Source organism: Pseudophryne corroboree, chromosome 10 (assembly GCF_028390025.1).
Source record: "Pseudophryne corroboree isolate aPseCor3 chromosome 10, aPseCor3.hap2, whole genome shotgun sequence".
Classification (NCBI taxonomy): domain Eukaryota; kingdom Metazoa; phylum Chordata; class Amphibia; order Anura; family Myobatrachidae; genus Pseudophryne; species Pseudophryne corroboree.
The window spans coordinates 381783487-381807916 of NC_086453.1; the positions used below are offsets into that span (position 1 = coordinate 381783487).

The 24430-nt window shown below is 45.9% G+C and overlaps 2 long non-coding RNA genes and 2 pseudogenes across 2 annotated transcripts; 2 read left to right on the plus strand and 2 right to left on the minus strand.

The window, feature by feature from the left end:
- Nucleotides 1–768: 768 nt before the first annotated feature.
- On the minus strand, nt 769–889 carry LOC134968219 (5S ribosomal RNA; annotated as a pseudogene).
- A 1383-nt stretch (nt 890–2272) lies between these two features.
- LOC134968221 (5S ribosomal RNA) lies at nt 2273–2393 on the plus strand (annotated as a pseudogene).
- Nucleotides 2394–9886: 7493 nt separating this feature from the next.
- On the plus strand, nt 9887–11256 carry LOC134965697 (uncharacterized). The gene is made up of 4 exons (XR_010188499.1): nt 9887–10252; nt 10333–10531; nt 10672–10808; nt 11096–11256. It is a non-coding gene; the product is annotated as an uncharacterized LOC134965697 (long non-coding RNA).
- An 8689-nt stretch (nt 11257–19945) lies between these two features.
- Nucleotides 19946–21594, minus strand: LOC134965699 (uncharacterized). The gene is made up of 3 exons (XR_010188500.1): nt 21421–21594; nt 20154–21250; nt 19946–20060 (listed from the first exon to the last, which is right to left on the minus strand). It is a non-coding gene; the product is annotated as an uncharacterized LOC134965699 (long non-coding RNA).
- Nucleotides 21595–24430: the final 2836 nt, after the last annotated feature.

Here is a 24430-nt window from a genome sequence, read left to right on the forward strand (position 1 = left end):
AAAAATGCGGCTTTTCGACAAAAGTATATTCAATTGAAGAATGTCGATTCGACAACAGTGCTTTTCGACAGTCATTTCGTCAATTTCATTGCGCCTCCTTTTTCTGGCGTGTTCTGATGAAAATTTTTAATATGAGAAACAAAGATTGGAAACCGCACTGGTCTTATGGTGTATATGTGTAATGATAATTATCTGTAAATACTGATAATAGAATTTAGGGTTCAAATCCTTATTTTGGGGAGCAGATATATAAGGTAACACATTCCTTTTTGTATCAAAAGACTACCCATCAGTGGTGCTCCCCCGAGTCAGTTAAACATGATGTAAACTTTGAAAAGAAGAAAGAAGACTCTTTTTGGGAAGCACTCATATACAGATAATATTGTACGACTCAATGTCAAAAAATAGCTAGCTAAAATACAAAATTTTTATTAATTCTCATTAAAAATGATTATTGGGGAGTTCAAATAGGCGCCAATATATGTTTGAATAGTGACAATGCGAAAATATGGGGAATAATGTACAAAATACGAGGTGCCAATACCTAATTCTGGCCGAGATGGGTATATCTATGATTTTGTTGATATTTGTACTCCAGCTGTGGATCAGTCTGTAATTATAAGTTGCTCATTCGTTGGAAATATGACCGTCATTTGTAAACTGCTATATATCCCAATTGGGAATTTTGATCCTAGCAGATGGTTGAATCATAGGTCATGACCGAGACGTAAGATAGTGCTCTATTAATAGTGACAGACGGGCGGCAAATATTTGCAGTACCAGGGTGTTCCTTAGTAGTCTCCTATCCAAGTACTTAACCCGGCCCTCCACTGCTTGGCTTCCAAGATCAGATGAGATTGGGCATCTCCAGCGGGGTATGACCGCAGACCTTATGCTCACCCTTGTCACGCTGTGTCCAAAATTGGGCACAGATAAGAGCCGATTAATATTGTCGTATGAGCCGCAAGTTTGAAAGAAACACAGCTGATTTGATGTGAAAAAAAGGGGGGGGGAATTTCTTATCACAGATGATACGGTATACTTAAGGATTAAATACCCATCTAAATTGTCAGGGCTTAAGTAGTCGCAATATAAGTAGGAAAAGACCTATATGTTGCATAATTATCACATGCATGTAAATCAAACATTGAATAAATGATATTATTATAATCATGCAAAAGAATGGAACCTCCAAATTTGGTCTCCAAAACCACAAATTGCATGCGTAGTTACACTACCCCAAAATAAGTTTAGTACTTATTCCTTTGCTGTTGATAATTAATGTCACTCAATATAGTATAACAGTCTGTGTAGCATATAGGTAGGATTTTAATAGATACCTGTCCATGCGCTGATGCATAAATAGTAAGTATCCAAACCTGATATACAATTTTTTGGTTTAGATCCTACTTGTATGAAGAGGGAGATCCTGATGTCTGAAAGGTGCCGGCCGCGTCCGCCCGCGTCTGCCCACGTTGGGCCTGTTGTCGGGCTCCGGCCGCACTGTACTTCCTGTTGTTCCGGTTCCCTAGGCGACGGACTTAGCCGAGAGCGGCTCGTTGCGGTCACGTGTGCGCACCACGTGACCGTGAGGATGTAGTCTCCTGACGTACGTTTCGCATAAAGCTTGAGTGACATTAATTATCAACAGCAAAGGAATAAGTACTAAACTTATTTTGGGGTCCATATCTTTATCAAAAAAGCAGATGTGGATACATCTGCTAAACCTTGGATCCCATTTAAAACAAAAACAAAAACGCCTTCTCTCTTCTCCTTTACACTGCAAAAAAATTTTTTTTTCAACATTAATTTATGTTTAGCTTGTATCATATGGAATACATACTGTGTCAACTCAGTTGATATTAATTCGTGATTGGTTTTTGAGAGTTGTAGTTTTCACTGCTCAGTTGATTTTCACAATTTATAGTGTAACTACGCATGCAATTTGTGGTTTTGGAGACCAAATTTGGAGGTTCCATTCTTTTGCATGATTATAATAATATCATTTATTCAATGTTTGATTTACATGCATGTGATAATTATGCAACATATAGGTCTTTTCCTACTTATATTGCGACTACTTAAGCCCTGACAATTTAGATGGGTATTTAATCCTTAAGTATACCGTATCATCTGTGATAAGAAATTCCCCCCCCCTTTTTTTCACATCAAATCAGCTGTGTTTCTTTCAAACTTGCGGCTCATACGACAATATTAATCGGCTCTTATCTGTGCCCAATTTTGGACACAGCGTGACAAGGGTGAGCATAAGGTCTGCGGTCATACCCCGCTGGAGATGCCCAATCTCATCTGATCTTGGAAGCCAAGCAGTGGAGGGCCGGGTTAAGTACTTGGATAGGAGACTACTAAGGAACACCCTGGTACTGCAAATATTTGCCGCCCGTCTGTCACTATTAATAGAGCACTATCTTACGTCTCGGTCATGACCTATGATTCAACCATCTGCTAGGATCAAAATTCCCAATTGGGATATTGAAAGGGTTAAAGCTCGTCTCTGCTTCAATGTCATAGAATTGCTTGTGTTATAGAACTTAATGTTCCAGCACATTCCTTGCTACTGTCCTTGTCTCTTATCTTTTTTATACCGTGTGAACAACCTCCCTATTTGAAATACAAACTTGCCCATATATGCATATCCTTCCACTGCGGCAGTTCCTAGCCAATCATGTTATGTTAGCCCCTTTTTGTGTTCTGTCCAATTAGTTATTGACTTGGGATATACACGCCCTAAATCCTTTCTTTTATATACTTTTGTTAAACGAACAATAAACAGTGTGAATCTTTACTGCTTGTGTTGTGTATGTTCCTTGTGGCTAAAGGTTTACACTCACAGACGTCTGAGAGGCCATCACATCGAGGGTTAAAGAATATAGGGGCAATCCTTTCAAGTGGGGGCTCCGTCCGCGATTCAGTGATCGTCCCTGGATGGTAAGATAGAGAATTTATTGTCTGTCTTTGCCATACGGGATTGCGGTCATACACTGAAGCTGAATCCGTGTCAGTGTTCTGGGAACACGTGACCAAACATCTTTAATGTCTGGGACTTAAAGATACGTCTGAGAAGGGACCAGGGGTCCAAGCGCAATTCTCCAAAGACGTTAGTATCTGGGATACTTAAAATAGACCTGGGAGTCTATACATAACGTGACGTTAGTATCTGGGATACTTAAAATAGACCTGGGAGTCTATACATAACGTGACGTTAGTATCTGGGATACTTAAAATAGACCTGGGAGTCTATACGTAACGTAGAGAATACCTCGATTTGATCGTCTATATATTCTTGTATGTTTGTAGTGAGATAAGTTCTTATATTTGATCAGACGGCTGGTAAGTTTTCGTCTGCCAGATATCTTTACTCAAACACTTTTCCTGCTTCCTGTTTAAAACGCTGTATTTTTCTGACATCTTGTACGAATGGTAAGTATCGTACACGTCAAAAGATTTCATGTTCTCACTATACAGATAATATTGTGATATTGTCAATGACTAATTAACTGGTTAGCTGATGCATGTATAGTAGAGTGTTGTAAATTTTAGATATTTTCTTTTAAAGTTGTACTGTTGATTTATATTACTGTCTGACAATGGGCTCTAGTCAGAGTAAAAAAAACTACATATCCCCCGCCCCTCCCTGGTGAGACATGCAAGATGTATGTCGCCCGCAACTCTACCTCAGAGTATTACTTAGTTAACCCATGGGTGGATAATTTAGCGGGATGGACAGAGAAAGCAGGACAGGACCCATTCCTACGGGAAGGCAGTAATTACCCTTTCTATATGGAGGATTAAAAAAAATGTCAGTTCCCAACAGCACAGAAGCGAAGAAGTGAGAAACTGTAAGTCTTTGAAATCCCTCTCGCCTCCCCCTTGCATTCCAATGTATCCTGCGCTCGGAGACACAGATCTCTTGGCAGCAGTAACCCTTTCACACCAGATGGGATCGCCTCCAACTCCACTGCTGGAGGGTGCGTCCACTAGCTCTATCCCTAACGCACCAGTAACCCAGAGTTTAGATAATAGTAAAACACTGTCCCAAGCCCACTATTACCCTCGATGGCTGTATATCTTATTTGCGCAAAGCTTGCAAAGGACGCAGCGATACACATATGAAGGAAGTCTTTAAAACCCGTGCTCCTTTGCCTGTGCTTTTTTGCCTGTCGCTGTAGCTTGTAAACAGAAACCTTCGGAGTCTGTTACTGAGTTTTGGAAAAGGTTTAAGGACTGCTGGACAGATGACGCTGGCTTACCTTTGCTTAACTCAGAAAGCTTACTCATTTCCACCTTCATTAACAACCTTCTACCTTCTGTCATAGTTTCTGTTAAGCAAAATGTCTCTTCCTGGACTTCTGATAGTACGATAGATTTAAAAAAAAAAACTTCTGTATGAGAAAGAGGCTGCAGGGTGTTTTGATGTAAAGAAACCTGCACTCACTCATAACTATCAGAACTCCAGACGCTTTGACAGACAGAACCAACCCCGCAGTCAGGGAAGATTCCAAAGACCCCGCGCACTGACGGGGCCCGGAGGAGGGTATCCCAGCCTTTATTCAACTCACCCGTCATAGTAAAGATTCACCTCTGCTGCCACTTATTATAAATGGAAGTAAAATTCCCTTTTTAGTGGACAGCGGTGCAACAACCAGTGTTTTGTGTTCTGACCTATGCAGTATCCCCTCTCACCAGAAAAGATAGAAGGTCTCCGCCCCATGATACAGCAATTCTTACAACAGGGTATTCTCAGACATATTGTATCACCATACTGTACTCCTGTGAACCCTGTTGCCAAAGCTGATGGCAGTATAAGATTTGTACAGGATCTCAGAGCGATCAATCAGTTAATTGTCCCAATTGCACCAATTGTTCCAGATGTAAACTCACTCATTTCTGCAATCCCTGCAGATGCTGCGTTCTTCTCTGTAATTGATTTGAAGAATGCCTTTTTCAGCATACCTGTAGATTCACAGACACAATTACTTTTTGCCTTTTCTTTTGAGGGTAAACAACTTACCTGGTGCAGATTATTGACGCACCTGTTGTCTCCAGGCCACATTGGGGCCCTGGCAACCTCACCATGGTTCAGTCCTGCTACAGTATGCAGATGATCTGCTGCTCTGTAGTAAAACTGAGGAGGCCTGCCGAGAGGATGGTGTTTCATTACTAAACTGGCTTTGTGAATGTGGACACAAGGTGTCCAAAACAAAAATGCAATGGTGTAAAAAGCATGTTGATTACTTAGGTTTTGTGCTCACTCAGGGAGAGAGGAAAATCAGTCCACAACGCATACAGTCTGTATTGGGCCTGGTCACCCCAACTACCCAGAGGGAACTACTGTCCTTCCTGGGTATGGTAAATTACTGCAGACAGTGGATTTCTGATTGCTCTTATTATGATAACATTTTGAGACAAGCCACACTGAAGGACAAACCTAAAACTGTACAATGGTCACAAGAAATGTTAACTGCATATGAAAGTTTAAAATGTATGTTGATGAAAAGTCCGGCACTTGGCCTCCCCAATTATGTACTACCTTTCCATCTATATGCAAGGGACAATTGTAAAACCATGGCGGGGGTGCTCACACAGTTTCATGGAGGGAAGTTGCGCCCCGTGGCATTTTTTTTTCAAAGTCATGCCAGTGTCTGTGCAAGGTATGCCTGCCTGCCTCAGGGCTTTGGCAGCCTGTGCAATGGTTGCAGAAATGGCCACTACCCTCACTTTAGGCCACATCACAGTACTCCACACCACACATGATGTCCTGGCAATACTTAAAGGCTTACACACACAGCACATGTCAGCACAACGCCTTAGTGGATATGAAGTACTCCTTTTGAGTAACCCTACCCTTACCATTAAGTACACTGCTAGTTCTTCTGGCCCTGCACCCATTCTCAATGCCCTTTTAGGCTTGAAAGGTCACGAGGATGAACCACCCGACCTACTGTGCTGCTTCCATTGAAGCTGAAACTTCTCCCAGACTTGACATGTCTCCCGTTCCCATACCAGGCGCAGACATAGTTTTTGTTGACGGCTCCTGTAGTAGGCCCAATGACAATACATACCAGGCTGGCTATGCCATTGTCACCCTCCCTGACACTGTGTTGGAAACCCTGCCAATGCCTTGTCAGTCCGCGCAAGCTGCAGAACTCATTGCACTCACTAGAGCATGTCCCTCCCTTGACAACGTCCATCTGCTCACTCAACTTCAAGCTGCTGCGACTAATACTGATCTCTCCGACTGGACTTACCCAATTCTGCAGAAAAAATCCTAAATCAGGATTAATCTGCAAAGAGGGGAAACCCTGTATACCCCAGTCCAGTGCCCCTTTGCTCGTTGCCCAGTGCCGTGGTGTTGGTCACCGTGGTGAAGCCACAACACTCCTCCTACTAACCAATGATTTTTATGTTACTAATGCCAAATCACTTGTGGACCAGTATGTTAGCAGATGCATCACTTGCCTCAGGAACAACCCTAATAAAGCTAAACACCAGCATCTTGAATACCCCACCACCCCTTTTACACACTTACAAATTGATTTTACCCATATCCCTGGTACAGGTAAACAAGAATATGCCCTGGTCATTGTAGATATGTTCTCTCGCTGGCCAGAAGTATTCCTAACTAAGTCAGAGGATGCCAAGACAGTAGCAAGAATCCTAACACAGAAAATCATCCCTAGATGGGGGTGCCCCCTGCAAATAAATAGTGATAAAGGCTCAGCCTTTACAGCCAAAATCACACAGGCCTTAGTAAAAGCTCGGTACCACCTGCAGAGTTCAGGGGTCGTAGGAAGAATGAATAGGACCCTCAAAGACAAACTAAGGAAGGCCACAGGAGGTACCTTCCACAAATGGAAGCAGGTCCTTCCCATTGTCCTAGCAGAAATCAGAATGACCCCACAGAAAACTCTAGGATACTCACCCTTTGAAATACTAATGGGTAGACCCTTCCCCACACCCTGGGCTAAGAAACCACTAGTAATACAGGAAGGAGATCTAGAATTTATAAGGGAAGAGTATGTCAGGGCCCTCATAACCAAACTTGATGAAATTGAACATGAGGTTGTTTGTAAAAACCCTTTGAATCCACAGGAACCTACACACCCCTTTAAAGTCGGAGACAGAGTCGTGGTGAAGGTGCTCCCCAGGAACAAGAGCCCAGGAGACTTCACCTATGGTCCAGAGACAGAGGTCGTAGCAGTTACCCGAACAGCAGTCCTGACAGAGGAAAAGTCCTACCTGGATCCATGCATCCCGAGTAAAAAAGGTTCCTAGACCAGACCTAGAGAGGGAAGCAAGTGATTCCAGTGAGGTACGAACCGGTGCAGACAGCCCTGACCTCCCACCTAGCGAAGACAGAAGAACAGAAAACGATGAAGAACCTGCCCCCTATCTTTACCCTGGGGACTATCTTGATAGCCCTACTGGCCCATTTTTCCCCTCTCAATGACTGAGGTTGATATAACTCAGAATAAGGGAAACTGACACTATGGTATAACTCTTCCACCACATACACCGCAACCTACATACTAGATTATTTCCAATTCCCCCAACTAGCTGCTGTCCAAAAGTCTGTTGACTACCAGATCCGCGCTGACACCACAGACAACCTAAGCCCCGAGGTACCTTATATTTGCGTTACAGGCCATAACTGGGGAAATGATTGCAGCTCATGGTCCGCGGCTGCCTGGAACACAGGTACCCCATGGGGCTATAAGCCCGCTGAAGCCTTAGATGAAAAGGGTAAACACGGAACATCATTAACTCAACGATTAACCCTTCTTAAAATGCCCAACAATTACTGCAACTCCCGCTCAGGCTAAAAATTGCGCCATTGGCGCGCAGAAAGACGTAAGCTTTGCAAGAATCATATAGTATAACAATAATGATTCTAAGAGGGGATTGAAAGGGTTAAAGCTCGTCTCTGCTTCAATGTCATAGAATTGCTTGTGTTATAGAACTTAATGTTCCAGCACATTCCTTGCTACTGTCCTTGTCTCTTATCTTTTTTATACCGTGTGAACAACCTCCCTATTTGAAATACAAACTTGCCCATATATGCATATCCTTCCACTGCGGCAGTTCCTAGCCAATCATGTTATGTTAGCCCCTTTTTGTGTTCTGTCCAATTAGTTATTGACTTGGGATATACACGCCCTAAATCCTTTCTTTTATATACTTTTGTTAAACGAACAATAAACAGTGTGAATCTTTACTGCTTGTGTTGTGCATGTTCCTTGTGGCTAAAGGTTTACACTCACAGACGTCTGAGAGGCCATCACATCGAGGGTTAAAGAATATAGGGGCAATCCTTTCAGATATATAGCAGTTTACAAATGACGGTCATATTTCCAACGAATGAGCAACTTATAATTACAGACTGATCCACAGCTGGAGTACAAATATCAACAAAATCATAGATATACCCATCTCGGCCAGAATTAGGTATTGGCACCTCGTATTTTGTACATTATTCCCCATATTTTCGCATTGTCACTATTCAAACATATATTGGCGCCTATTTGAACTCCCCAATAATCATTTTTAATGAGAATTAATAAAAATTTTGTATTTTAGCTAGCTATTTTTTGACATTGAGTCGTACAATATTATCTGTATATGAGTGCTTCCCAAAAAGAGTCTTCTTTCTTCTTTTCAAAGTTTACAGAAAATTTGTAATAGCAAGTATTTTTTGGTGCTTTTTTGATTGCTAATAGCCTATCTATTTATATTAGTAGGGATTATCTACTTGGTTTGTCTATTTATGACCCACAAGTATTATTTAATTGATTTTTTTAAAGAATATTTTTTCCTGCACTAAGCTGAGGGAAATGTACCCATGATTCCACAGTTTTACCCAGGATACACTTCTCCAAAGCCACTCCTCTCTCCTCACTCCCGTTTTTGAGACTTCTAGGGAGAAGGAGCCATTACAGTCAGCTCTCTTGTGGAATCGTTTTTTTAGGACAATCCTTGCGTTTTACCACATTTATATCCTATTTTTGTACTGACTACAATGATGGAGCCTTTTTCTGACCAGATTGTGATGTTCATGCTGGCTGCAAGTATGGAGGAAGAAAGGGCTGTTGAACATCAGGATCAAGGTCAGCAAATGTCTGCATTGGGTGAGTCAGTATTGCGTGTTTCATTTCCACGTCCACGCCAGTATCGCACTAGGCGTGAACTGGAGGATCTCAGCGAGTTCGAGGTGATTCAAAATTATCGCTTATCGACTCGCGAAATATATTCGCTGTACGATCTGTTGGAGGCCGACCTGGATCCTCGGGCACGGACCAATCGCGCAGTCAGCGGTTTCCAGAAACTGCTGGCTACGTTACATTTTTTAGCGTCAGGCACATTCCAGCCTACTTTGTCTCAAACATGCGGTTTTTCACAGCCGACACTGTCGCGCTGTATAACCCAGGTCATTAGGGCTTTCCGCAAATTGACGACCCAGTTCATCAGATTTCCAGATAGAGTCAGCGGATGGCGTGAGATCCAATTAGGCTTTTTCACCAAATACAAATTTCCCAATGTTCTGGGCGCAATTGACTGTACCCATGTGCAAATCAGGCCGCCACGGAATTCGGAAGAATGTTTTCGGAACCGAAAACGCTTCCTTTCCATGAATATACAGGCGGTCGGTGATGCCAATATGAAACTTACAAATATTTTTGTGGGATTTCCTGGGTCATCTCATGACTCCTTCATCCTAAGCCAGTCATCGCTGTTTGACAATTTCGAGACAGGAAAAATGCCGAGTGGCTGCCTGTTAGGTAATTTTTTTTATTTTTTATTTTTTTTATTATTTTTTTACATTTATTTTTTTATATTATCCACCATTTTTCTTTTTCCTATAGGCGATGCGGGTTATCCCAACAAATTTTGGTTTTGACCCCATTGTCTAATCCTGTTGGTGAAGCTGAAGAACGGTACCAAGAGACACACATGGCATCGAGGCGAGTAATTTAGCGTGCCTTCGGTGTACTTAAAAGCCGGTTTAGATGTATAGACACTTCCGGTGGTGCTCTTTTGTACTCACCGGCGAAGGTTTGCGGCATGGTAAATGCATGTTGTATTTTACACAACATATGTGTCGCAAACCGTTTGCCGGTGACTCTTCGTCGCAGGGCTTTCCGACGCAGGAACCGTTCTTCTGCTCCACCGGTAGGTATGGACGATGGAGATGATTCTCGAAGGACGCTGATCAACACTTTTTTTTCCACTGCCTGTGAGTATACTTGTAATATTTGTATTTTCCTGTAAACTGAGATTGTCATATTCTAAAAAAAAATGTTTATTTATGTACAGTATTACAGAGTTGCACAGTTTACGTCCTGTTGACGGCCCTTCCCAGGAATATTTTCGTCCGGTTGACACCCTGTTACCCCCAGTTTTTTTCTGTTGTTGGTTTGCCGCAGTTATTTGGCCAGTTTACCCCCTCTACCATGGACATCCTACTTGTGATGTGGACCTGAACCACCGCCATGTTACAGAGTCACTCTTTCAGGTGAGATGTATTGGCCAAAACTCCATCTTTTCTGAGTAACCTGTGTGCATGCGCAGTGTTGCTGGGACCTCTTGTTCTTTCACAGGGTGGAGGAAACGCTCTCAAATTACCTGGTACTTAATCCTTTTTCACTTCCACAGGTCTTATGAAGTATCCTTCCCAAAGTTCTGTACCCAGCGTGGATGTGAAATGACACGACAGTACCCCAGCTGTACCATGGGTGACATACTTGTGATGTGGACCTGAACCTCCGCCATGTAGCAGACACCCCCCTCAGGTGAGATGTATTGCCCAAAACTCCCTCTTGTCCAAGTAACCCAGGCATGTCCAAACTGCGGCCCTCCGGCATTTGCAAAACTGCATATCCAATCATGCCCTGACACAGCAATGCTTACGCTGTGTCAGGGCATGCTGGGATGTGTAGTTTCTCAACTGCTGGAGGATTGCATTTTGGACAAAGGCCGATGTAACTTGTTTGTTTGCAATGTTGCTGGTACCTTGTCTTTTCCACGAAGGATGACACTATTACCAATACCTGGAACCTCATTCTATTCTCTTCCACAGGTCTTGCAGAGTATCCTTCCCAAGTTGCAGTAACCAGCGTGGATGTGAAGTGACACAACAGTTCCCCTGCTGTACCATGGCTGACCTACCACAATACCTTCAATACCACCGCATCTCTGAAATGCCCTATTTTACATTTCATTTACTAAGAATTTAAAGAAAAAAACACAAAACTTCTCAATTTAACAATTTATTGCAGAATATTACACTTGTTTTTTATTTTGTATTAAAAAATAAACTGTAATAAAACAAAACAGAAGTCTTTGTTCTTCTTTATACATTCCTCTTTCAAGTGTAGATATCTGTTAAAAAAAAAAGAAATACCCTATTAAAGACACTGTAATGATGTCATGTTCACATTCCTTTACCAAGAACATTTGTGGAACCACACAGCCCAGCATGACCCATTGCTGGACTTTGTTCCCTCAAGGTCAGGCGTTCCAAAGCGGCAGAGGGGTGTCAGTGTTCAGCATTTTGACATGCCTGCACTTGTGGAACCACATAGTCCAGCATGATACATTGCTGGACTGTGTTGTTCCCTCAAGAGCAGGCGGTCCAAAGTGGCAGAGTGGTGTCAGTGTTCAGCACTTTGACACGCCTGCACTTGTGGAACCACACAGTCCAGCATGACCCATTGCTGGACTGTGTGGTTCTCCAAGGGCAAGCGGGACAAAGTTTATTGAATATGTACATTGAAACATAGCTTTACTCACCTTGGTACGCACAACACGAACTACGCCGTCCACTTCAATTTTTCAACCAATCCTATGAAGAAGCCAAAAATAAACACTAGTGAATAGTAAATTCACACAACAGTGAAAGCCTAATTTACAACAATTCAAAATGGAATTATTATTTTTTTTATAAAAAAAAAAAAGGTATCAGAATAGCTCTTTGGCCCATCATATCAGGGCCGAAACTAGGATTTTTGTCACCCGGGGCAAGGTAGTCATTTGACACCCCCCCCCCACCCCCCACCCCCCCGCAAAAAAAAAAAAAAATATTTTACAATAAATAAATAAAAATAATAAAATAAAATAAAAAAAATAAAAAATAAATGAATAAAAATATTATATATATATATATATATATATATCTCTTTCAGAACTTTTTTACCTGAAAAACTGCCTTTTCTAACATAAATTTCATATCCAGGAAAAAGTGTCCCCATTTTACACAGTACGACAGGCAAGTGTCCCCATTCCCCATTTAACACATTGCGGCAGACAGGTGTCCCCATTTTACACATTGCGGCAGGAAAAAGTGTCCCCATTTTACACATTGCGGCAGGAAAAAGTGTCCCTATTTTACACATTGCGGCAGGCACGTGTCCCCATTTTACACATTGCGGCAGGCACAGGTCCCCATTTTACACATTGCGGCAGGCACAGGTCCCCATTTTACACAGTACGCTGGCAAGTGTCCCCATTTTACACATTGCGGCAGGCACAGGTCCCCATTTTACACATAGCGGCAGGCACAGGTCCCCATTTTACACAGTACGCTGGCAAGTGTCCCCATTTTACACATTGCGGCAGGCACAGGTCCCCATTTTACACAGTACGCTGGCAAGTGTCCCCATTTTACACATTGCGGCAGGCACAGGTCCCCATTTTACACAGTACGCTGGCAAGTGTCCCCATTTTACACATAGCGGCAGGCACAGGTCCCCATTTTACACAGTACGCTGGCAAGTGTCCCCATTTTACACATAGCGGCAGGCACAGGTCCCCATTTTACACATAGCGGCAGGCACAGGTCCCCATTTTACACATAGCGGCAGGCACAGGTCCCCATTTTACACATAGCGGCAGGCACAGGTCCCCATTTTACACATAGCGGCAGGTGGTGGAGGGAGCGAGAGAGAGAGGAAGGGAGAGGGGCTGACTTACATTTGAAGCGGTTCTCGCCGCTCTTCAGCCGCCTCTCCCTCCTCGTCTGCGCGGCTCCGGGCTCCCCCTTCTCCCTCCTCCGGCGGGGTTTCGTGGAATGACGCGTTTGCGCCGTGACGTCACGACGCAATCGCGTCATTCCGCGAAACCCCGCCCCCCGAGCTGGGCACTCGGGAGAAGGGGGTTTAAAAGTAAGTGCCGCGGCGGGTGTTAGGGGGTCTCGGCGCCCCCTCCAATCTGGCGCCCAGGTCGCCTGCCCCCCTAGCCCCCCCCTAGTTTCGGCCCTGATCATATATGTAACCACAAGGAGCTTTCATCAGTTACCACACGCATACATGCCCGAGCATGTATGTCTAGACATATAGCTCCTTGGTAGTACCCGGTGGGGGGTGGGGGAGGCCAACACAAATTTAAAACAATAGTAAGAAGAAAAAAAAACTAATGGGAGGGAGAGAAAGGGAAACATGAAAAACAATAGTAAATAATAAAACAATACGACCGCGCTTATGGTGGTTGTTGGCTGTCCGGATCCTCTTCCTCCTGATGTGTCGACGATGTCCTGGGCGGCTGTGGAGAGCGTTGAGTTGGCCTTGGTGGCCGTGCTGGTGTAGATGTTGTGGCCGGTGTTGGTGGTGGAGGCATCTGGTAGGTGGGGTACATCCCTGTATATCCTTGGTACAGCTGTGACTGTCCATATCAGGATTGTGGTGGAGCAAGGGCAGGAGGCGTCAGTGTGGCTTGTGGTGGCAGATGTGGTGGTTGACCAGCGTGTTGATGAGCTGGCTCTGGGAGCTTATCGTAGATCATCTGTAGCGTTGTTGCGATGATCTGGTGGCTGGCTGAGGAATGTCGTTGGCTCTCCGACATGTTCTGAATGCTGTGTGCCTGGCATGCCATGTTATCCACCACCAGGTTGATGGATGTGACCAGAACGTGAAGGATGTCCATACTCTCCCTGTGATCTGCTTGCCTGGTCTTTAGCGTTTCTGCCGTGCTGACGGCAAGAGCCTTCTGCATTTCAACCATACTGGTTGCCATCTTCTCCATTGTCTTCTCAATGGCGTCCAGTCTGGTATCAACGACATCCCGATAACTATCCTGGCGGCCATTCATCTCTGCTGCCAGGGTATTTACCCTCTGAACATTTGAGGGATCCTGCCCTTGCTGAATGTCTGCCACCAATTGCATTTGTGCAGCTGAAAACAAAAATAAGAATTTACTTACCGATAATTCTATTTCTCGGAGTCCGTAGTGGATGCTGGGGTTCCTGAAAGGACCATGGGGTATAGCGGCTCCGCAGGAGACAGGGCACAAAAAAGTAAAGCTTTACTAGGTCAGGTGGTGTGCACTGGCTCCTCCCCCTATGACCCTCCTCCAGACTCCAGTTAGGTACTGTGCCCGGACGAGCATACACAATAAGGGAGGCATTTTGAATCCCGGGTAAGACTCATACCAGCCACACCAATCACACCGTACAACTTGTGATCTAAACCCAGTTAACAGTATGACAACAGAAAGGGCCTCTTAAAGATGGCTCCTTAACAATAACCCGAATTAGTTAACAATAACTATGTACAAGTATTGCAGATAATCCGCACTTGGGATGGGCGCCCAGCATCCACTACGGACTCCGAGAAATAGAATTATCGGTAAGTAAATTCTTATTTTCTCTATCGTCCTAAGTGGATGCTGGGGTTCCTGAAAGGACCATGGGGATTATACCAAAGCTCCCAAACGGGCGGGAGAGTGCGGATGACTCTGCAGCACCGAATGAGAGAACTCCAGGTCCTCCTTTGCCAGGGTATCAAATTTGTAAAATTTTACAAACGTGTTCTCCCCCGACCACGTAGCTGCTCGGCAGAGTTGTAATGCCGAGACCCCTCGGGCAGCCGCCCAAGATGAGCCCACCTTCCTTGTGGAGTGGGCTTTTACAGTTTTAGGCTGTGGCAGGCCTGCCACAGAATGTGCAAGTTGAATTGTGTTACAAATCCAACGAGCAATCGACTGCTTAGAAGCAGGTGCGCCCAACTTGTTGGGTGCATACAATATAAACAGCGAGTCAGATTTTCTGACTCCAGCCGTCCTTGCAATGTATATTTTTAAGGCTCTGACAACGTCCAACAACTTGGAGTCCTCCAAGTCGCTAGTGGCCGCAGGCACCACAATAGGTTGGTTCAGATGAAATGCTGATACCACTTTAGGGAGAAAATGCGGACGAGTCCGCAGTTCTGCCCTATCCGAATGGAAGATTAGATAAGGACTTTTATAAGATAAAGCCGCCAATTCAGATACTCTCCTGGCAGAGGCCAGGGCTAGTAACATAGTCACTTTCAATGTGAGATATTTCAAATCCACCTTTTTCAATGGTTCAAACCAATGGGATTTGAGGAAATCTAAAACTACATTTAGATCCCACGGTGCCACCGGAGGCACCACAGGAGGCTGTATATGCAGTACTCCCTTGACAAAAGTCTGGACCTCAGGGACAGAGGCCAATTCTTTTTGGAAGAATATTGACAGGGCCGAAATTTGAACCTTAATGGATCCCAATTTGAGACCCATAGATAATCCTGATTGCAGGAAATGTAGGAAACGACCCAGTTGGAATTCCTCCGTCGGAACCCTCCGATCCTCGCACCACGCTACATATTTTCGCCAAATGCGGTGATAATGTTTCACGGTGACTTCCTTCCGTGCCTTAATCAAGGTAGTAATGACTTCTTCTGGAATGCCTTTCCCTTTTAGGATCTGGCGTTCAACCGCCATGCCGTCAAACGCAGCCGCGGTAAGTCTTGAAAAAGACAGGGACCCTGCTGTAGCAGGTCCCTTCTCAGAGGTAGAGGCCACGGTTCGTCCGTGAGCATCTCTTGAAGTTCCGGATACCAAGTCCTTCTCGGCCAATCCGGAACCACTAGTATTGTTCTTACTCTTCTTTGCCGTATGATCTTCAATACCTTTGGTATGAGCGGCAGAGGAGGAAACACATACACTGACTGGTACACCCAAGGAGTTACCAGTGCGTCCACAGCTATTGCCTGTGGATCTCTTGACCTGGCGCAATATTTGTCCAGTTTCTTGTTGAGGCGAGACGCCATCATGTCTACAATTGGTCTTTCCCAACGGTCTATTAACATGTTGAAGACTTCTGGATGTAGACCCCACTCTCCCGGATGAAGATCGTGTCTGCTGAGGAAGTCTGCTTCCCAGTTGTCCACGCCCGGGATGAACACTGCTGACAGTGCTATCACGTGATTCTCCGCCCAGCGAAGAATCTTGGCAGCTTCTGCCATTGCACTCCTGCTTCTTGTGCCGCCCTGCCTGTTTACATGGGCGACCGCCGTGATGTTGTCCGACTGAATCAACACCGGCTTTCCTTGCAGGAGAAGTTCAGCCTGGCTTAGAGCATTGTAGATTGCTCTTAGTTCCAGAATGTTTATGTGAAGAGACTTTTCCAGACTCGTCCATACTCCCTGGAAGTTTCTTCCTTGTGTGACTGCTCCCCAGCCTCTCAGGCTGGCGTCCGTGGTCACCAGGATCCAATCCTGAATGCCGAATCTGCGGCCTTCTAATAGGTGAGCCTTCTGCAACCACCACAGAAGTGACACCCTTGTCTTTGGTGACAGGGTTATTCGCAGGTGCATCTGCAGATGCGACCCTGACCATTTGTCCAACAGATCCCTTTGGAATATTCTTGCATGGAATCTGCCGAATGGAATTGCTTCGTAAGAAGCCACCATTTTTCCCAGGACTCTTGTGCATTGATGTACTGACACTTTTCCTGGTTTTAGGAGGTTCCTGACCAGATCGGATAACTCCTTGGCTTTTTCCTCTGGAAGGAAAACCTTTTTCTGAACCGTGTCCAGAATCATTCCTAGGAACAGCAGACGAGTTGTCGGGATTAAATGGGATTTTGGAATATTCAGAATCCACCCGTGTTGTCTTAGCACCTCTTGAGATAGTGCTAAAGCTGTCTCCAGCTGTTCTCTGGACCTTGCCCTTATTAGGAGATCGTCCAAGTATGGGATAACTAATACGCCTTTTCTTCGAAGAAGAATCATCATCTCGGCCATTACCTTGGTAAAGACCCGAGGCGCCGTGGACAATCCGAACGGCAGCGTCTGAAACTGATAGTGACAGTTTTGAACAATGAACCTGAGGTACCCCTGGTGTGCGGGGTAAATCGGAACGTGTAGATACGCATCCTTGATGTCCAAGGATACCATAAAGTCCCCTTCTTCCAGGTTCGCTATCACTGCTCTGAGTGACTGCATCTTGAACTTGAACTTTTTTATGTAGAGGTTCAAGTACTTCAGATTTAGAATAGGCCTTACCGAGCCATCCGGCTTCGGTACCACAAATAGAGTGGAATAATACCCCTTTCCTTGTTGTAATAGGGGTACTTTGACTATCACCTGCTGAGCGTACAGCTTGTGAATGGCTTCCAACACCCTCTCCCTTTCGGAAGAGACGGTTGGTAAGGCAGACTTCAGGAAACGATGAGGAGGATCCGTCTCTAATTCCAACCTGTACCCCTGAGATATTATCTGCAGGATCCAGGGGTCTACCTGCGAGTGAGCCCACTGCGCGCTGTAATTTTTGAGACGGCCCCCCACTGTCCCCGAGTCCGCTTGAGAGGCCCCAGCGTCATGCTGAGGTTTTTGCAGGAGCCGGGGAGGGCTTCTGTTCCTGGGAAGGAGCTGCCTGTTGGTGTCTCTTCCCTCTTCCTCTGCCTCGTGGCAGGTACGACAAGCCCTTTGCTCTCTTATTTTTGTAGGAGCGAAAAGGCTGCGGTTGAAAGGTCGGTGCCTTTCTCTGTTGGGGAGTGACTTGAGGTAAAAAAGTGGATTTCCCGGCAGTAGCCGTGGCCACCAAGTCTGATAGACCAACTCCAAATAACTCCTCCCCTTTATACGGCAAAACCTCCATGTGACGTTTTGAATCCGCATCGCCTGTCCACTGTCGTGTCCATAAGGCTCTTCTGGCTGAAATGGACATAGCACTCACCCGAGATGCCAGTGTGCAAATATCCCTCTGTGCATCACGCATATAGATAAATGCATCCTTTATTTGTTCTAACGACAGTAAAACATTGTCCCTATCTAGGGTATCAATATTTTCAATCAGGGATTCTGACCAAACTACTCCAGCACTGCACATCCAGGCAGTTGCTATAGCTGGTCGTAGTATAACACCTGCATGTGTGTATATATTCTTTTGAATAACTTCCATCTTTCTATCTGATGGATCCTTAAGTGCGGCCGTCTCAGGAGAGGGTAACGCCACTTGTTTGGATAAGCGTGTGAGCGCCTTGTCCACCTTAGGGGGTGTTTCCCAGCGCGCCCTAACCTCTGGCGGGAAAGGGTATAATGCCAATAACTTTTTTGAAATTATCAACTTTTTATCAGGAGCAACCCACGCTTCATCACACACGTCATTTAATTCTTCTGATTCAGGAAAAACTGTTTGTAGTTTTTTCACACCATACATAATACCCTGTTTTACGGTATCTGTAGTATCAGCTAAATGTAACGTCTCCTTCATTGCCAAAATCATATAACGTGTGGCCCTACTGGAAAATACGTTTGAATTTCTACCGTCGTCACTGGAATCAGTGCCCGTGTCTGGGTCTGTGTCGACCGACTGAGGCAAAGGGCGTTTTACAGCCCCTGACGGTGTTTGAGGCGCCTGGACAGGCATTAATTGATTGTCCGGCCGCCTCATGTCCTCAACTGACTGTTTAAGGGAAGATAAACCATCACGTAATTCCACAAATAAAGGCATCCATTCTGGTGTCGACCCCCTGGGGGGTGACATCTGCATATTTGGCAATTGCTCCGCCTCCACACCAATATCGTCCTCATACATGTCGACACCACGTACCGACACACACCGCAAACTCACAGGGAATGCTCTAATGAAGACAGGACCCACTAGCCCTTTTGGGGAGACAGAGGGAGAGTCTGCCAGCACACACCACAAAGCGCTATATATACAAGGGATATCCTTATATTAAGTGCTCCCTTATAGCTGCTTTAATATATATATATATAGCCATTAATGTGCCCCCCCTCTCTGTTTTACCCTGTTTCTGTAGTGCAGTGCAGGGGAGAGACCTGGGAGCCGTTCTGACCAGCGGAGCTGTGACAGAAAATGGCGCCGTGTGCTGAGGAGATAGGCCCCGCCCCTTTTTCGGCGGGTTCTTCTCCCGCTATTTTTCCAGTCAGGCAGGGGTTAAATATCTCCATATAGCCCCTATGGGCTATATGTGAGGTATTTTTAGCCTTGTATAAGGTTTATATTTGCCTCTCAGAGCGCCCCCCCCCAGCGCTCTGCACCCTCAGTGACTGCCCAGTGAAGTGTGCTGAGAGGAAAATGGCGCACAGCTGCAGTGCTGTGCGCTACCTTATGAAGACTGAGGAGTCTTCAGCCGCCGGTTTCCGGACCTCTTCACGCTTCAGCATCTGCAAGGGGGTCGGCGGCGCGGCTCCGGGACCGGACTCCACGGCTGGGCCTGTGTTCGATCCCTCTGGAGCTAATGGTGTCCAGTAGCCAAGCAGCAAATCCACTCTGCATGCAGGTGAGTTTACTACTTTCCCCCTAAGTCCCACGTTGCAGTGATCCTGTTGCCAGCAGGACTCACTGTAAAGAAAAAAACCTAAACTAAACTTTCTCTAAGCAGCTCTTTAGGAGAGCCACCTAGATTGCACCCTTCTCGTTCGGGCACAAAATCTAACTGGAGTCTGGAGGAGGGTCATAGGGGGAGGAGCCAGTGCACACCACCTGACCTAGTAAAGCTTTACTTTTTTGTGCCCTGTCTCCTGCGGAGCCGCTATACCCCATGGTCCTTTCAGGAACCCCAGCATCCACTTAGGACGATAGAGAAATTAGAAATTATAATACACATTCATACATATGTTTGAAGGTTCACAATTTGTTAGATAATTACTCACACAGGGATGTAGAAACAGCGGGCTGCTGCACTTCCGCCTCGTTGTCCGACTCATCCTGTAAGAGATCCGGCCTGAAGTAGGGACCAATCGCTGATGCAAATCCGCTGCTGGTCCGTGACACCTCTGTTTGCAAAAGAAAAAACACAACAATAAAGTTAATGAACTATACAAAAATGGTGACCCCCCACACCCCAAAAAAATAAATAAAAAAAAAACCTTCTCCATCCGGTGGTGCCGCTGCTCCAGGAGCTTCACTGGTCCTCAATTCTGGAGACTTTTCTTGGGTATGGCTGTATGCGTCTGCACGGCTGTCATCAAACCCTAGAAAAGTCTCGTCCGTTAACCCTGTCGACTCAAACAGTTCAGGTGATGGGTCCACAAGGGTAGTGTCTTCTTGAGGCTCTTGTGTCACAGTCCCAGAGCTCCTGGAGAGATCACGAGCTGGTGATGCCCTGCGCGCAGGAGATATAGTTTGGCGCCCAGCTGGTGGCGTGGTCGCCGACGGTGTCTGGCGCGCAGATGACATTCTGCGCACTGATGTCTGGCGCGCAGGTGATGGTCTGCGCGCTGACGATGTCTGGCGCGCAGGTGACTTTCTGCGCGCTGATGATGTCTGGCGCGCAGGTGATGGTCTGCACGCTGCTGATGCTTGCTGCACAGATGATGGTCCGCGCGCTGCCGATGTCCTGCGCGCAGGTGATGTCCTCTGGGCAGGCGTATCTGGGGGAAAGAACAAACACAGCAAATAAAAATGTAAAAATGTTTAGTACAGCTCATCTGAATGTATTCTTACCATCACACCTCCTTTTGGACTGCTTGTCTCTCGCCGTCTTCCGTCTTCTGGGCGGTTCTTCCTCCTCGGGAAAGCCAGCAGGACGGCTGGAGTCCACACCTCCACGAACTCCTGGGACCATGACAGGGTTTATGCACATTTTTATATCTTCCTCCCAGGGAAGCCACTTCAAATTGAGAGCCAGACCACCTCCCGTAGCTGTCTCATGTCGGCGCTGAATCCCCATCTTTTTCTTGGTCTGTCTACGGCAATCACTGTACCGCTTCATGCAGTTTCTGGTGCTCCGGCGGTTTCCAGATACTGCAGTGACTTGTCTCGCGATGGCATCCCAGATGTTTCGCTTTGTCTTAGCTGCTGTGGTCTGTGCCCTTGGTCCATACAGAACATCGTAGGACCTGTCGACGCCATCCACTAGGGCACAGTTTTCCGCCTCGGTGTATCTGGGTCCACACGGAATCTTCCGTCCTGTGCCTTCACCAGAGGCTTCCTCCTCCGACTGATCCTCTGGCTGGCTTCTTGCCTTTCGGGATAAAAAACATGCAATTAATATGATTGGTATGTACCTGTGAGTGTGTCAGTATCCCTGGCAGTGCGCAAAGATACCTGTAGGTGTGCCTGGCAGTGCGCAAACTAGCCCATGGGTGTGTCAAGTTGGATGCTATTGTGTCTGCAGGTGTTGTCAGTATTTACCTTTCTAGGCCTTTTTTTTTTTCTCTCTCTTTTCTGTTTGGTCCCTTGACGACCGCGGCTGGTCACTGCATGCCTGGTCGGTCGTATCCTCCTCCTGGGTCGGCTCCCACTCCTCATTGCTTTGCAGGGAAAATTCTTCTGAGGGGTGGGGGGAAGGGGGGGATCGGGGGCGCTTGTCCCTGGACATCTCAGGTGTCAAAATAAAAAGTTTTTTTACAAATTTACCCCACATTACATAATTACATGCAACCACACGTCATGCTGCTGGGACCACAGTGCCCAAACAGGACCAAACACACATTCGCACATAGAAAACCACAGCCAAACTGGCAAAAAGCAAGTAAATGTGCCAGCAGCATGACATGTTGGGGTGCAGCAGTGCTGAAGCATGACCAAACTTAAAAAAAAACATGAAAAAAATAACAAAAAGCTATTAGAGACACCCCAACATGACGTGCTGCTGGACCCCAGTGCTCAAGCAGGACCAAACACATAAATAAAAAAATACAAAATTGCAAAACCTCACCCAAACTAGCCAAAAAGCCAGTAAAAGCATCCCTGCACCCCAACATGTTATGCTGGTGGTACACCAGTGCTAAAGCATGACCCAACAAAACATGTTTTGCAAATAAAAGGGGAGAACATGTAAGCCACATGGCACAAACCAAACATGCAAAACCTCACCCAAACTAGCCAAAAAGCCAGAAAAAGCATCCCTGCATCCCAACATGTTATGCTGGTGGTACACCAGTGCTAAAGCATGACCCAAAAAAACATGTTTTGCAAATAAAAGGGGAGAACATGTAAGCCACATGGCACAAACCAAACATGCAAAACCTCACCCAAACTAGCCAAAAAGCCAGTAAAAGCATCCCTGCACCCCAACATGTTATGCTGGTGGTACACCAGTGCTAAAGCATGACCCAAAAAAACATGTTTTGCAAATAAAAGGGGAGAACATGTAAGCCACATGGCACAAACCAAACATGCAAAACCTCACCCAAACTAGCCAAAAAGCCAGTAAAAGCATCCCTGCACCCCAACATGTTATGCTGGTGGTACATCAGTGCTAAAGCATGACCCAAAAAAAAAAAAAAAACGACAAAACATTTTCTGGGGAAAAAAAAAAGCGAAAAATTATCCCCAAACACAAAACTAAAAAAAAAATAAGAATTTACTCACCGGTAATTCTATTTCTCGTAGTCCGTAGTGGATGCTGGGTACTCCGTAAGGACCATGGGGTATAGACGGGCTCCGCAGGAGACTGGGCACTCTTAAAAGAAAGATTAGGTACTATATCTGGTGTGCACTGGCTCCTCCCTCTATGCCCCTCCTCCAGACCTCAGTTAGGGAAACTGTGCCCGGAAGAGCTGACATTACTAGGAAAGGATTTGGAATCCAGGGTAAGACTCATACCAGCCACACCAATCACACCGTACAACTCGTGATAACTATACCCAGTTAACTTAACAGTATGAACAATAACTGAGCATCACTCAACAGATGGCTCATACAATAACCCTAAAGTTAAGCAATAACTATATACATGTATTGCAGAGAGTCCGCACTTGGGACGGGCTCCCAGCATCCACTACGGACTACGAGAAATAGAATTACCGGTGAGTAAATTCTTATTTTCTCTGACGTCCTAGTGGATGCTGGGTACTCCGTAAGGACCATGGGGATTATACCAAAGCTCCCAAACGGGCGGGAGAGTGCGGATGACTCTGCAGCACCGAATGAGCAAACTCAAGGTCCTCCTCAGCCAGGGTATCAAACTTGTAGAATTTTGCAAAAGTGTTTGAACCCGACCAAGTAGCAGCTCGGCAAAGTTGTAAAGCCGAGACCCCTCGGGCAGCCGCCCAAGAAGAGCCCACCTTCCTCGTGGAATGGGCTTTTACTGATTTAGGATGCGGCAGTCCAGCCGCAGAATGTGCAAGCTGAATCGTGCTACAGATCCAGTGAGCAATAGTCTGCTTTGAAGCAGGAGCATCCAGCTTATTGGGTGCATGCAGGATAAATAGCGAGTCAGTTTTTCTGACTCTAGCCGTCCTGGAAACATAAAGTTTCAGGGCCCGGACTACGTCCAGCAACTTGGAATCCTCCAAGTCCCTAGTAGCCGCAGGCACCACAATAGGTTGGTTCAAATGAAACGATTAAACCACCTTAGGGAGAAATTGGGGACGAGTCCTCCATTCTGCCCTTTCCATATGGAAGATCAGATATGGGCTTTTACATGACAAAGCCGCCAATTCTGACACACGCCTAGTCCAAGCTAAGGCCAAAAGCATGACCACTTTCCACGTGAGATATTTTAGCTCCACGGTCTTAAGTGGCTCAAACCAGTGGGATTTTAGGAATCCAACACACGTTAAGATCCCAAGGTGCCACTGGAGGCACAAAAGGGGCTGAATATGCAGCACCCCTGTAACAACGTCCGAACTTCAGGCAGTGAAGCCAGTTCTTTTTGAGAGAAAAAGGGATAGGGCCGAAATCTTGGCCTTTATGGATCCTAATTTTAGGCCCATAGTCACTCCTGACTGTAGGAAGTGCAGGAATCGACCCCCCTGGAATTCCTCTGTAGGGCCTTCCCGGCCACACACCAAGCAACCTATTTTTACCATATACAGTGAAAAAGTCTTGCTGTCACGTCTTTCCTAGCCTTTATCAGCGTAGGAATAACTGCATCCGGAATGCCCTTTTCCGCTAGGATCCGGCGTTCAACCGCCATGCCGTCCAACGCAGCCGCGGTAAGTCTTGGATCAGACAGGGTCCCTGTTGCAACATGTCCTGACTGAGAGGCAGAGGCCATGGGTCCTCTGAGAGCATTTCTTGCAGTTCCGGGTACCGAGTCCTTCTTGGCCAATCCGGAGCAAAGAATATTGTTCACACTCCTCCGTTTATTACAATTCTCAGCCCTTGGGTCTGAGAGGAAGAGGAGGGAATATATAGACCGACTGGAACACCCATGGTGTTACTAGTGCGACCACAGCTATCGCCTGAGAGTCCC